Source organism: Pteropus alecto, unplaced genomic scaffold (genome assembly GCF_000325575.1).
Source record: "Pteropus alecto unplaced genomic scaffold, ASM32557v1 scaffold139, whole genome shotgun sequence".
Taxonomy (NCBI): domain Eukaryota; kingdom Metazoa; phylum Chordata; class Mammalia; order Chiroptera; family Pteropodidae; genus Pteropus; species Pteropus alecto.
Window position 1 is genome coordinate 4,975,635 of NW_006443567.1, and position 13,676 is coordinate 4,989,310.

Genomic DNA, 13,676 nt, shown 5'->3' on the forward strand with positions numbered 1-13,676 from the left:
GATGGGAGAGTGGTTGGGAAGACAGTGAAAAAGGGCAAAGGGATTAAGAAGTACAAATGGATAGATACAAAATAGTCATGGAGATATAAAGTGTAGCATAAGGAAAATAGTCAACAATGTTGTAAAAAATATATAAGGGGGAAGAGGGATACTAGATTTAGTGGAATGACCATTTTGTGAGTTATATAGATCTATAATCACTATGCTATACAACTAAAACTAATATATTATTGTATGCCAACTATAATTGAAAAAACTCATTGAATTGTACAATGCAAATACAAGCAACTAATCATCTACTATACATCAAAAAAACTGGAGGAAAAAATAAAATAAATAAAAAATGGGCAGAGGACCTGAATAGACATTTCTCCAAAGAGGACATACAGACGGCCCATAGGCATATGAAAAGATTCTTAGCATTACTAATCATCAGAGAAATGTTAATTGAAAACACAATGAGATATCACCTCACACCTGTCAGAAAGGCTATCATCAGTTAATCAACAAAAAACAAGTGTTGGCAAGGATGTGGAGAAAAGGGAATCCTTGCGCAACATTGATGGAATCAAAAATTGATACAGCTACTATGGAAAATATTTTGTAAGTTTCTAGAAAAATTAAAAATAGAACTAACTTATGAGCCAGCAATTCCACTTTTGGTTATTTATCCAAAGAAAACTCAAATACTAATTTGAACACATATATGCCCCCATATGTTTATTGCTGCACTATTCACATTTTATTGATAGCCGAGATATGGAAGCAACCTAAGTGCCCATCAATAGATGATTGGATAAAGTTGTGGTACATATATACAATGGAACATTTCTCAGCCATAAAACAAAGAAAAATAAAATAAAATCTTACCATTTGTGACAACATAGATGGACCTAGAGGATCTTATTCTAAGTGCAATAAGTCAGACAAAGATAGACATATACCATATGATGTCACTTGCATGTGGAATCTAAACAAAAACAAAACCAAACAAACAAACAAACAAAAATCAGAAACAGGCTCTCAGATACAGAGAATGAACTGGTGATTGCCAGAGAGAAGAGGGTTCAGGGGGCTGGGTGAAAAAGGTGAAGGGATGGAGGAGTACAAATTAGTAGTTACACAACGGTCACAAGGATTTAGAGTATAGTATAGAGTCAATATTATCATAATGATTGTGTGTAGCACCAGATGGGTGCTAGAGTACTTGGAGAAATCACTTCATATATTGTATAAATGTCAAACTTTATAAAATTTTAAATTATAAAAAATTTAAGAGTGTCTAAGACAGGGCTTCTTAAAGAAGAGTTTTAGAAAATAGATGTCAGAAACACGCTTCATGATTTTACTTATTTTTTTCCTGATATGACAATAACCAGAATCTACTGGTTTCTGATACCTACAATTTAATTGTAAAATAGATATGGGAACATTATACCGTAATGGTATCTCCTCTCTTTCATATTCTGCAATTCAAGAAGAGCCATGTGCTTAGCACTATGAAGGATAAAAAATAGGCATAAGACGTAGTCCCTGTTCTGAAAGAGATTTTATTCTAGTTGGGGAGACGTGCTCAGAAGTTGGGAGCAGACACACCTGGACTTAGTGAATGGGCTCAGCTTTGAGAGACTTAGAAAATACATCGAGTAGGTGGAACATGAGCCCAAACACTGAGGTAAGTTTAGACCTTGATAGAGAAGGAAGTATGGTATTATTAAAGTTTTCTAATAAGATGAATCATATCACATTATTCCCTTGTTTAAGCCCCCTCAACTTCCCATTGCTCCTACAATAAAATCTAAATTCTTTATTATAGTTTATAAGACCCTTGTGAGATTTGACCATTCCTTACATCTCTACTATCACTGTTGCCATCTAGTGCCACCCTCTGTCTCGTGCTGTCCTGAACTTCTCTGTGTTCTTTGAAGATGTCAAACTCCTTCCCACTTCAGGACTCTTAAACACGCTGTCCTCTCTACTTGGAACACTTGACCATCCACCACTTCTTCAATATAATTTTTTTCACAAAGCTCATGAAACCCATAACTTCTTCTTTGTCTCCCTTCCATTAGAATATAAAGTCCACAAAAATGGGACCTTATCTGTCTTCTTCACCACTGTGTTTCTAGCATAGTGTCTGGCGCAATGTAAGCATTCTATAAATATGTGTTGACATGTTAAAAATAATATTGGACTAAATTGCATTATTATAATGGGAAAAAAATGAAAGTTTACCTGTCAGTAGACAGTGTGTAGAGTGGGTTAAAAAAGGAGAAATTAGAGTACAGCAAACTGAATAGGAAGCAGTTGGAGCAATCCAGACATAAAGGAATAAAGGCCTGGACTAAGACTGAAAGAAAGAAATAGAATGAACAGAAATAAGAAGCTTCTGAAGAAGAATAAGAAGAAAGTTGTGATTGGTTAGCTATAAAATATGGAAGGGCTATGTTAAAAACTCCTGCAAAATAAGCCAAGGATATCAGAAGTTAGAGATGATGGTCAAAGAGAGAATGAAATTAGGTGAGTTAGTTTTGGGGAAAGGAAGTACTAAATTCACTTTGGGGGGCATGTTGAGTTGGCAGTACTAATCGGACATGCAAGTGTTCAGAATATAAGTGGATAGAGGTTATGGATAGAAATGCAGATTTGAGAGATATCAGCATTGAGGAGATATGTAAAGCCATGAGATTGAATGAATTCTAAAAAGGAGAGTGTAGAAAAAAAGGACTGAAATGCTGAAGACTGAACCTTGGACAAAGGCTAGGATTAGGTGATAGGAAGAGGCAGTAAAATAAAAAGAAGACACAGAGTGGTACAAGGAGAATACTGCAAATCACATTGAGAGAATTTCAGAGACTAGGTGTTGAGTAGTGTTAAATAAAGAAGCCAAGGATGGTGAAGACTAGGGAGAAGTCGCTAGATTTGGCAAGAGATCACTGTGAACTTTTGAGAGTCAGTATTCAGTGTAGTGTGCTGACAGAAGCAATGCAAGTGGTGGAGCTAAAAAGATTTTTCTCAGCAGTGTGACCACTGAGGATTACAAGTAACTTTTGGAAGAAGCTGTTGTAATATAAGACTGTCAGAAAAGGGCATCCTGAATCAAAGTGTTAGGTAATGAAGAAAACATAAGCCTAAAATCACTGTGCTCAATACGTCCAACTGCACATTACACAAATATAAAAGCCAGTAACTCAGTAGGGGAGAAATCCAAAACAAAGGACAGAGTGGGTATAGACTACATCTACATACAGTGAGATGGGTAAATCTCACAAACAAAACTTAGAGAAAGAAACCAGATACAAAAGAAGACAGACATCACAGAGTACACCTTGTATGATTCCGTTTACATACAATTCAAAAACAGGCCAAATTAATCTATGTTGTTAAAAGTCAAAATAGTGGTTGCCTTTGGGGAAGGTGAGTAGAAAGAGGCCCAATAGTGGCTTCAGGGGTGCATATCATGTACTGATTACTGATGGTGGGTGCTAGTTACAAAGTGTGTTCACTTTGTGATAACATTGAGCTGTACACTCATGATGTAGGCTTATTTCAATGAAAACTTTTTTTAAAAAATAAAAAACAAACAGGAAGAGCCTGCTTAGACCAAAATGGTGAGATATTCTCAGACCTTCAGTTTTAAATAGAACTTCTGGTAGCCAGGAGATGAAAGGAGGCCTGCATGGTCTTCTTATACTCAGGAGTTGAGACCAGCAGTACACAAGTAATGCTATATCAAAAAGAAGCCACCACGAAGATGCCCAGTTTCTCAGAAAATGTTTAAATTTGTCTTAAGGCTTTGATTTCTGACAAGTTTCCATTGTTAATTTTTACATATTTGTTGAAGTTGAGAGTTAGAATCAGAGAAAACACTTAAAATTTCCCAAACTGGCCTACATCAGTGATGTGACTTGAGATAAAACCAGAACTTAAAAGTGAGGCAGGTAGAGATGGAATGCTGCTTTACTTTGTTGAAAAGGGCTTAAAGCTTTCAAACTTCATTATTTCACCAACTTTATTATTTTATAATCCATTCCATTTTTCACCTGCTTCAAGCATCATCTAAAAAGTTTCCAACACAGCTGAACCCAAGTAGCAACCCCAAATGAGTAATCCTGAGAATTGTACATCTAGTTCCTCACAGATAATTGATTATATGACCACACATTTACTTTATCTAATTTTACTAATTTAAAAGTTATTCAAGTCAGTTAATTTTTATACTTGGAGGCTATTCAAAAGTGATTACACATAACCCTTTCTGTGCTTTGGAACACAATGCTACTGTTTAAAAACATTCACAAGGGACAGTATTGCAGCTAAGTACATAAGGTCCCTTCACCAGTTCCCCAGGCTTTGCAATTTTTTATCCCCAAAGCATAAAAATGAACACGATGAATTTGTTCCCTATTCCTTCCATTAATTGTTAATTGATGCTTATTACATTATGGCTATCTTCAAGTCTCTTTAGAGAATCTGAAATACATTAAGTAATTCTGTGATTACCTGTAAAAATGAAAAAAATCAAGACCATGATCATCATGTACCCAAAGTACAAAATGGTACTTGCAATGCCCACGATTTGAAGTTTTTTAAAGAAGTAATGAACTGCATACATAAAAAGATAAACAGCTGTAAAACTGCTAGTAAAAAAAGGCTCTCCACAACCAATGATAATTCTGCAAAAAAAGTAAAAAAAAACGAACTTTTTAGATGAAATTCTAACTACAAATGAGTTAGCAATTATTGTAATAACAATATTAAGTAGGCTCTGTAAGATTATAGATTAAAAGAAATAAAGAGGGAATTTTATAAGAAATTTAATATAATATATACTGTCTGACTAATCTATGTTCCCATTGGGGTCCTCTAACAATTATAAACCGTTTTTTTTTTCCTAGGGGTCCCACAAGTACCCTTGAGAACTATACTTATAATGAAAGCATCCTCTCTATCATGACGCTGCTTCAGCCTTGGAAGCTTCCAGGTGAGTTTCAATTTACTGGCTAGAGTTGTGCCAAGCCTGAATTGATGCCTTAGGCCATGAAATAAGGTTAATATAGAAATTTAAGATAGACTTTTATGCTTAGTGGGATTTATTTTAACCAGGTAAATTTAAGAACCATGGGGGCATGACTGAGGTCAATATGCAGGTTAGTATCATCCTGCCCCATGGGCTCCTGCAGATAATAGTTTTACTATAAAGCAACTATGGTTAAAGACCAAAGAGATAATGCAGAAAAGAGTTAACATAGCAAGTTTGAGGCTGCTATCTTTAGAAGGGCTTACTTGCAAGGCTGACCCTTGGCTTACATCTAGGAATTTGAAATTTAATTATTCCTTGACTGATAAGACTGGTTTGCTATACCTAGACTGTATAACCAATGTGATTTATGGTGAACACTAACTTGCCTTTTGGGAGTCTGGAATTTCATAGTTGCTAGTCAGTGGGTGCTTATGTGACTAGCCCCCAATAAAAACCATGGATGCTGAGTCTCTAATAGGCTTCCCTGGGCAGAAATATTGCACATGTATTACTTTATTTTTTACTGTTGAATAAAGGAGAACAGTTGGTATGTTCACTCATGGGAGAGAGAAAGCATAGGACGACTGTACAAGGATTTCTCCAGGCTCCATCTTTTTCTCTTGTCGATCCTGTTGTGTTTCCTTCTGCTATAATAAACTGTAGCCATAAATATATCTATATGTTGAGTCCCATGAATCCTCCTAGTGAATCACCAAACATGTGAGTAGTCTTGGGGGCTACCAGAACATTTTCTGAGAAACAAAAATACATATTATATGTTTATTATCATATGTCTCGTTAAAGATTATTGCAATTTTTCTCTGAGGAAATGTACCATAGAATTAATGAGTAGCTAAATATATACATAATTATAAATTTTTACCTTTATACCTATAACTCAAGAAGAAAACTCTCTAAGGCATCATGTATATAATAATTATACCCTAAAACCTCTATGGTCACCTTTAGAGAGTCACTTTTAACTATCAAGACAAGAGAGATTTAGAAGATTTTAAAAAACAATGTTCACCCCTACCTTAGTTATCCAGAATAACATCAGGAAAAAAATGGAGGAAGAGTGGAGTAAAAAGAACTGTTTATGCCCATGGTAACCAAAAGGTAATAAAATTAAAGAGAAATTGCCTTTAGCAGCCATTTCAAACCCATAAAACATAATCCTGGCCTAAGCTACAAGAAAAAAGTAATTGTTAAAAAGAAAACATCATTGAACCAGATCTTTTATATGTCTAAATATCAAATCAGTTCCCTGTATTTTCTATGTTAACTGAATATTATTATTACACAGCAATTAATGTAACCAGCCAGAGAGAAATTGTTTTCTGTTTAAATTTTCCATCAAAGTAGCATTAACTTGATAGCTGCATCAAAATGAAAATGTCATTAGGAAGACACTATATAAAACCAATCCCAAATTGTAGAAACCACACAGTTAACATTTATATCCTTTCTCAATACAAACTTCTAATTTTAATAATGCAAGTTTAGAAAGCTTAACATGCATTAGTTTCTTATGTCTTACCTCAGCACATAAATGAAAATAACACAGCAAAACTGTAGCTTCTGAACAGGTAATAAGTAGAATTATAAAGACTAAGAAAAGGAAGGCAAACATGAAGTATATCTGATGAGACCTGAAAATAAAAATGATAGCTTTAAAATTAACTTGAACTTAAAAGCACTAAAAGATCAGACCAAATCTATATAGAAAAGCACACACTTTACTAATCCTTAATTCTTCATTCCAAACTTTCATCTATCCTTTTAGCATCAAAAAGTATATGTTCCCTTATCTATTCAGCCTCAGAATTTGGCCACATCTTCTCTAGTCAGAATCAGTGTTGCTACTTATCCATATTCCATATTTCTTTGCTCATATAATTTAGTTTTCACTTAAGACCTACCAATATCTCTATAATTTTCTCAATATACATTTTAAAACGTGCTTTCTCTTTAGAAATAGAAGGTTGTAAATGCCATAAATATCAGTGACTACATTATACAACAGAAAACCAGAGACTCAAACAGCACTTTGCCTTTGAAGGTCTATTGACAGGCAGTCTCCCCAAATAGGTCGTTATAGCACAGCACACATAATTCTATTAACTACTTTCAAATATACATCTTTTAAAAAATTTGTGTGTGGATTACATTTAGGTCCAATTTTGAAAGAATAAAGTAATTTCTTTCATTATTATAGAGCTGAACTGACTAAATTTGTGTGAGCAATATAAAATTTTAAAAGCCTTATGAAGATAAGAAATTCATGAAGCAATCAATATCCCATTTTAAAATCTCATGTAAAATATACACCTTGGTGTGAGGACGAAGGATAGGGGTTGGGGACAATCATTTATATAGGTAATAAATATATACAAAGTAGTACACAACAAGTACCCTGTTCCTCATTAAACCAAAAATTAATTTGTTTAACAAATTGTTTAGTTTTCTCTTTAAAATTAATTTTCCATTAAAAACTTCTGAAAAATATGGCTACTATAATCTATATTGCAGCATGTTAAATATTTAGTTGCTGACAGTATAACAGATTTTATTGCTTATCTTTCAAATAAATTTGGCTTAATGCTGTTTAAAAGGTGAACAATTAATGTGTATGATTAAGCCTAATTTCTAAGGGCTTAAAAGTTTTGTCTGAAAGATTCCTTTGGGACAAAAGTGTTATAAACACACACAGTTGACAGCTGCATTTTATTTTATGGAGAGGGATCTCAAAAAATCCCTCTACAGTAATACCCTACTTGGCCAGCTCCTGAAATCAGAATGCAGTCAAGAATCAGGAAGTAAGAAAATAAAATAAAAATTTAAAAATAAAGTATTTAGAAGCAAAAAAAAAGAAAGAAAGGAAAAAGAAAAAAGAAAAAAAAAGAACTCAGAGCAAAGCTTGGGCACCCAAGCTGTTGAACCTCAATTAGAGGGCCCTGGTTCCTACTTTACATGCTTTCTAACTACCTTGGTTATTAGAATTTCTTAAACCATAACAGAGTAAAAGTAGCAAATAAAAAGAGGAAAGTAATAAGGAGCAGGCATCCTGACACCAGAACTAACAGTTGACAGAAAGGAGGACAGAAAAACATTACTTACAACTTAGTACAGATGAAGACCCAAAATCAGTGATCTTCAAATTATTTTTAACAGAGGAACTCTAACTGAAATCTCTCATAGAAGGCCGGTATGGAAAACAGATAAAAATCAGAGATACCCCTTCCTATCTTTAGGCATTTCCCTCCAAGAGATACCCCTTCCACTCCCTGCAAAGTCTCAGACAAGTACAGTTTGAGACCAACTTTTCTAACTTACCTGGGAAAGCTTACAAAAGGTAATTAATTTTTAAAAGGAAACATTTATATAAATTTCTATGAAAAACCGGCTTTAAATTTTTGAGAATTAAGTCTTAGTTAAATTCTCTCAAGTCACATTGTTATTTCCTGGATAAAGTAAGGACAAATGAAATTTCGCCATACCAGAATTTAACCACCTTGAAATATAGGAATATTAATTGATTAACAATTATGATTTTTGAGATAATGAAGATACAATACCAAATACTGTTTAAAATAAAAAAGAGTTGAATAAAAATACAGCCAAAAGGTAAAATGCCACTGATTATGATGCCAAAAAGTAGCTTTGTAAAGAAAGTCTTTTGAGAAATCTGACAGGGAATCTGGTTTGTGTGAACTGGACAGCTGAACTAATCGAAAATAAATCAAGTGAAAGTGAGTATGGCATGAAATCCAAGTAAATTTATACAGATATAATCACAATACAGAATGTTGAATCTGAACAGGACATGGAACATTTCCAAGAGCAGTCATGTGGATAGAGGCTAAACCAATGCTGTGCAATAGAAATATAATGCAAGCCACATATGCAGTTTTAAATTTTTAGTAGCCACATTTTTAAAAGTAAAAAAAAAGAAATTAATTTATTTCATTTTATTTAACATGCCCAAATAGTATCATTTAAGTTTGTGATCAATACAGAAATTATTCATCAGATTTTTTATATTCTTCTTATTGTTGCTCTACGTGTTTGAAAACCAGTGTTAATTTTACTCTTACAACATATCTCAATTTGGACTAGTCATATTTCAAGCATTCAAATGCCACATATGGCTAGTGGCCACCATACTAGATAGCACACAGCTAAACAATCAGGATGTTTATACTTTCTTATAAATTTCAAGAGAGAAATTGGACAATATTTATTAGTGATTATTTCAATATAAAATACTACATGATGTCAAAAAGTTTTTAAAGTTTGTCTAAGAATTCGTCTCTCAAAATTTATCAATATTTTCCTGAAAATTTCCTTTTTTCTGCTCTCTGTCGAACTCTCCCTCCTGTTTTGTCTTGTCTGATTTCATCCCTGCAAGCTTATGTTATATCTTTGTACAATTCTTTTTCAGTGTGGACTCATTTAGATTTTTTGGTATCTTGCTCCTTTCCCTGTACAAGGAATAGGCTAGCCTCAAATCTGTAAACTGAACAGCTCCATTTCTTAGACTACATCTTGGTTCTCCTTCCCCAATGTATAATCCTATTACTTTTCTGACTTTGTTAAAGTCAGCCTTCCTATAATATGTCTTTTTAATTTTGTCCATTAGAGGGGAATATAAACAACCTATAAAGTGAGAAATGCATTTTTTAAAAAGTCTTTTAAAGTATTAGTCTTTTATTTAAATTTTTTAAAAATATTTTTTTCCAAAATTATTATTCTTTGTAGTTTTCTCCAGTGGTGCACTTTGCATTCCATGTATAGTATATACACACTGAGGTATTATTTCAGACATCACTCAATGCCCAAACACAGTATTTTAAAGTTTACCTTCTTCTTGCTTCCAAAGTATGCACCAACAAATGTCAGTGGTACCGAGATTCCAAACCACATTGCAAGGATACCTATTAGAATATCAAAGGAAATGGCAGTCGATGACTTTCCACCCAAATAATTTGATTCATAATAAAGAAGACAGTGAAGACAAAACTAGGGGGGGGGGAAGTCATCAAAAAACAATATGCTTCAGGAAAATGTTATAAATGTGCTTTATGTGAATGTCATAACATTCTTTCAGTGGGAACTATATAATAAATGACAAAGTTAAACCCTAGAAGAATATTAAATCACACTATGTAAACCCAGTAATTGAATAGGGGCTTATACCCAATACCATATAAGATAGCAGCTTATTATAGGACATAATTTCCACCTCCTACTCAAATTTGCACCTCCAGAGTCTAGAAGGAAATAAACAGTGCGTGGAGTAATATACCATGCAATATACAATATACTGAACACAATTTTTAAAATCCATATATTAAAAACAGATTTTGGAATCCTAGACCAAAATGAGCAATAAGAAGCTTCAGGTCAGACGTATTCAGTTAAAACAGAGTTTTAAATTAGTCACTCAAAATCTGCTAAAATCTACTGGATAAATCACCAGGCAAGCCCAGTGTTTGTGCCCCTATTTGTTCCAGACAAGTTTGATCAAAGTTACGGGTAAGTATGGGTATGGATATGGATGTGACTGTCTCTGAAAACCTAAAAGATGAAGTGGTAAAGTTGGGCAGAGGCTAGATTGTGGATGGCTTTGAATGTCAGATTAAGAAAGGTAGACTTTATCCTGTCATCATCAGGAAGCAACTGAAGGGTTTTTATACTTAAAACTGAGGTTCACAGTGCAGTTTCTCAGGAAGATGAATCTACAGCATTACAGAGGACAGGCTAGAGAAATGCTAGGGACAGGAAGATTAGATATACAAAATGGTAAGAATCTGTACACTGTGATGATAATTAAAATGTAAAGGGTGGACAAAAAAAAGACATTAAGAAGTAAGAGACAAACCTAAGGTGGAAGATGGTGGACTAGGTAAAAGCAGAGTTTGCCTCTTCCCAGGTCCGCATTGAAATTATAACCAAATTATAAAATAATCAACGTGGAGAATCATCTGAAATCCAGCTGAACGTAACACCTACGTCTGATAATATAAAGGAGCCACATCAAAGCTGGTCAGAGGGGCAAAGTCGCGAATTGGGCTTAACCCGCACCTGCGGGTGGTGGAGGATCCCCAGGAGGGACAGCAAGGCTGCAGAGGCTACCCCGAAGGAGAGGGGGGTCCTGGCCTCATCTGGGAGCTCCCCAGCCCAGGATCCCAGCCCAAAGAAGAGGAGATTCCAATAACTCTGACTGTAAAATCCAGAGGAGATTCTGGCTGTCTGGGTGAGATGGAAGGAGACTGAAACCCTAGATGCCCCTTTGAAAGACTCATGCTCAGGCTTTCTGACCTGTGGACACTCACTCGAGACACTGGTAGTGGATCAAAGTCTCACATGGGATGCATACCGAGAAAGTCTTCAGTACCTGGCACCAGAATGAGGGCTGGAAGGACAGCCACCATTGTACCTTAGTCCCGCCCTGCTACTGGGCAATCTACAGACCGCTGACTGTGCAGACTCCCCTCACAGGGCCATTAGGAAGCGCTGGCCTGAGGGGATTAGCCCGCCCCACCCGCCTGCATATTGCCCAGCGCTTTTGTTGCTTGATGGCTGCCACGCCCTGTGCCGATTCTGGGGCCAAGCTTTCACAGGGGTCTGGTCTTACTGTGATCTGTGACTAAAACAAAAATGCCTGGGCAAAGAATTTGCAGCAAAACTGAGGCTGTATTGGATGGACCACCCTAGACTCCCCGAGACTCCGCTTCACTCAAGCCACAAAGCGCCTGCAGCCTATTGACAGGCAGCCTCCCATGCCCTGCTGGCTCTGGGGTTGCACAGTCTGCGCAGGCAACAGAACTTAGCTAGAGCAGTGAGCACATTTCAGGGAAAACAGTTGTGGGCAGACCACTGCTGCCTGTACGGGTTGCAATATCTCTTGAGGGGATCGCAGGAGTCTGTATTGGCCTGACAGCCCCTGACTCACTGAGCTCCTGCCCCATCTAATACACAAAGTGCCCACCACGCATTGATAGGCAGCTGCCCCTGCCCTGGGGTAGCACATTTAGGCCCAAGGTGAGCAGCAGCTGACCTTGCTATGAGTAGAAACTTGTATAGGAGCCACAGAGACAGTGCTGGCATGTGAACTGACACTGCAGTAGCAGGGGGAAATTTACTCAGTAGACCCAGGAGACTCCCGGGATTCCTGTGCCACCCTACACGCATGTGACCCAGAGGCTTTTCCAGTTTCAGAGACTTACAGGCAACTGAAAGGCAGTGTCAGACCTGGAGGAGCACTGTTCCCTCTGTTAAACTGCCCTAGGTCAGGGACGGGGGATAACCGGACTGCTTCCTACAGCGTTGTGTCTTCCACTTACCTATAGATCCAGCATAGGCAACAACCATCTGTGGATGCTTTATAGATCCCACCAGGTAGCCCTGAGCAATCAAAAGCAGTGGCTGAACTTGGCCTACTGGGGAGCCCCTTCTAAGGGGCCACAAAACCAATGCATCCAGAGGCTTATACCAGACCGCAACAGAGCAACTCCTGACTAGGCACATTAGCAATACACAAAAAGGGTGGTTGCAACAAGAACACAAGCCTGCTAGGTCAAATCCCACTCAGTGGAGTCAGCCCCCACACAGCAACTCTTCCCCTGTAGGTGCAGCCAGTTCTCACAATTAGTCAGCCTGAGTGCTAATCCCATCCTCTGATGTACTAACAAAAATAAAGGATTATCAACAACAGAAGATCACACACAATCGACACAAAGATCACATCCAGAGCCCCAGCATAAGGGGAAAGGGAAAGTGTGCCAGTGGGCCACATAGGACATCTTCCATCTGGCCAAGGTTGAGGGATGAAACAAAGGTTTCTGACACATAGACATGAACAAAAAGAGGCTAATAAAATGAGAAAACAAAGAAATATACCACAAATGAAACAAGAGGAGAAAACTCCAGAAAATAAGTTAAATGAAATGGAGGTAAGCAACCTAACAGAGACAGAGTTCATAATAATAGTTATAAGGAGGCTCAAGAAGCTTAGGAAGAGAATGGATGAGCACAACAGGAACCTCAACAGAGAGATAGTAAGCATTAAAAAAAAAAAGGATATAGAAACCATAAAAAAGAACCATACAGAAATGAAGAATACAACAACCAAAATGAACAATACACTAGAAAGATTCAACAGTAGATTGGACGAAGCAGATCAAATCAGAGAACTGGAAGACAAGGTAGCACAATACACCCAATCAGAACAACAAAAAGAAAAAAAAATAATTTTAAAAAATGAGGATAGTTTAAAAGACCTCTGGGATGACATGAAGCATAAAAATATTTGGATCATAAGAGTACCCAAAGGAGAAGAGAGAGAGCAAGGGATTGAGAATCTATTTGAAGAAATAATGACAGAAAACTTCACTAACCCAATGAAAGAAATAGGCAAACAACCCCAGGAAGTTCAGAGAGTCCTAAACAAGATGAACCCAAAGAGGCTCACACCAAGACACATCATAATTAAAATGGCAAAGGTTAAATTCAAACAGAGAATATTAAAAGCAGCAAGAGAAAAGCAATTAGTTACATACAAGGAAATGTCCATAAGACTCTCAGCCAATTTCTCAACAGAAATTTTACAGGCCAGAAGGGCTTGGCAGAAAATATTCAATGACGAAAA

At 36.5% G+C, this 13,676-nt stretch overlaps 1 pseudogene; it reads right to left on the reverse strand.

The window, feature by feature from the left end:
• Positions 1-13,676, reverse strand: part of LOC102889953 — a 117,230-nt pseudogene that overhangs the window by 25,828 nt on the left and 77,726 nt on the right.